The sequence below is a fragment of the Pteropus alecto genome, unplaced genomic scaffold, assembly GCF_000325575.1.
Source record: "Pteropus alecto unplaced genomic scaffold, ASM32557v1 scaffold98, whole genome shotgun sequence".
NCBI classification, from domain to species: domain Eukaryota; kingdom Metazoa; phylum Chordata; class Mammalia; order Chiroptera; family Pteropodidae; genus Pteropus; species Pteropus alecto.
The window spans coordinates 5368773-5371253 of NW_006443570.1; positions in this window are offsets into that span (position 1 = coordinate 5368773).

Consider the following 2481-nt stretch of genomic DNA (forward strand, 5'->3'; position numbering starts at 1 on the left):
AGGCGGCGCGCGGGGAGGGGAGTAGGCGGCCCGCGCCGTGGCCTGGCTAGGGGATTCCGAGTTGCCGTTACTTCTCCGCCCGCGGGAGTAGGGGCGGTGGGAGGCCGCCGGGACCCACGAGGCTTCCGCTTCCTCCGCAAGGTCCGTAAGGGTTCCTGATCCATCCATTCAACAAACGTCCACCGAGTGATCGTGTGCTCCGAGGCCCGAGGGGACCGCGGGGAACATACAGAACCCACTAGGTCTCAGCGGTCAGGGTTCGCAGCGTAGTCAGGGGGACAAGACCAGTGGGGAGGCCTTCACAATCCCGGTGCTGTGAGGCCTGGTTCACCAAGGATACCTCGGCACCCGCAGAGCACACGCGGGCGGGGAGCACCGGGAGGATTCCTGGAGGAGGTGATGTGGTTGGTGCAGCAGCGTAGAAGTGCCAGTTAGGCTTTGCGGGGCGGGGGAGTGAGGGGGGCGAGAGAGGAAGATGAATGAGACTGCAGGGGGCGGGGATGGATGGAGGGCTTGCCTTTTATCCTCAGCCTTAGGGGTAAAAGTAACTGAAGAGGGAGGGGCTTAGACTTGCATTTTAAGAAGAACCCTTGGCTCCTCTGTGTAGAATAGACTGGAGACGGCAACCCGAAGCCAAGGATATCCCTCATGTGGCTGTCGAGAGATGAGGGCAGTGGGCATGAAGATCAAAGACCAAATTGAGAACTATTCAGGATGCAGAATTGAAGAGGTTGACAAGATTTGAGGACTGGCTGACCATTGAGGGAGGAGGGGTGTAGGATGACTGCAGGGTTTAGCTTAGCGTGGAGCCCTGGAGGTGGTGCCAGCAGTGATGAGGGAATGAGAGGGATGAGATCAGACTTGGAGGTGGTGAGCTGGAAGTGGAGGCAGGCCAGCCGGGGGAGATAATGTAAAAATCAACAATTAGCTACCACACTGTGATAGCTTAGGGGGTGCAAGGCACTGTGCTAAGCCCTTTTCTCAGATCGTCACCCTCACGATAAAAATGAGGTAGATGTTCCTATTACCCCCCAATCCGAAGAGGGAAAAACAGACTTAGAGGAATGAACATGGTTCATTAAGAGCAAGTGGTGAGGTTGCATAGGGGTCCAGAGCTCAAAGGAGAGGGGTGTAGTCTGTAGGAATGGGAACAGAGCTCCCCACTGGCCCACCAATCTCTGCAGTCCCAGGTCTCCAAGGGGCTGTGGGAGGTAGCATGTTGAACCATAGTCTTGGGACTGTGAATGAGGACAGAATAACCTTTAGTGGCTAAAGGTATCCATGGAGATCTATGGGAGTTTTGGGGTCTCTGGCTATCTTCAGAATCTGCTGGCAGCCATGGGGTACTGGCTAGATTGTGGAGATCTGGGGGTGGGGGATGACTCTGAGTAACAGCCTATCGGGGATGTGTCTAGGGTCTTTATAGAGGACATGGTTTGCCAGGCATCTGGTAAGATCTAGGTGGTAGGCTGGACGTGGGGGATTGATTATAAGCCCCTATAGGAAGTAGGGAAATGATGGGTATGTAATGTCAGCATGGAGGGGTGGGTAGGTTCTGTAAGAGGGTATCTGCTAGGCTGTAGGACCTGGGAGGACCCTCTGTCCTAGTGATGCCTAAGTGTCTGGGAGTTGAGAAAACTTTCGTGATTTCCCTTCCATATGGCAAGTGTTGGGGTTGTAGTAAACCTGCCCAAGCTCCTAAGATCTAGGCAGGTGATAGAGCAGGTTGAGGTAACAAGCCTCATTTAGGTCTGCCCATAGCCACTTGACAGCCCCAAACATGGACATACCTCATGGGTGAGCCATATTTCAGGCCTGAGAAACAGCAAAGCCACACAACACCTCCAGGCCCACATCAAACTTACTTAGGCTGAGACACGGGGCTGATATTTGGCCCACCTTTTGGAACATATGATGTGCAGGCCCCTCCCCTAACACACAGGACAGAAGAGGGTAGCGGGACCCTACCTTGGATGCTCAGCCCATCAGAGCAGAAGCCCTCACCACACCCCCATGTCTGCCTCCCCACCCACAGAGATCCAGCCACTTTACTTCTTGGGACTTCTTGGCTAGGTTTCCTGAGCAGGGCCTCAGTGACCTCTAACTCTGGAGCCATAACCTGTGAACTTGTGGTTTGGTGGTCTCTGATCTTGGGATTCTGCCACTTGGATCTGTCTCCCAGAAGTGTTCCAAGGATGATCTACTTGGAGAAAATGTCTTGACAGGCATGGTCACCATCCTAGGTTTCCAGGTGACCCTCAGGTTTCCTGGTGGCAGGACTTGGACGGGTTCTATATGGCCTTGAGGTATAGAACTAGGATCCTTGAGAAACTATGGGAAGCCAGAATTTGGCTTGACATGAGAGACTTGTGTGATGGAGCCATCAACAAGGGAGTGGCTGCCTCAAGAGTTGACTGCCACTGGAAGTTCTTATAGAGGGCACTTATCTTGGGGGCTGTCAGGGACCCACCAAGGTGACCT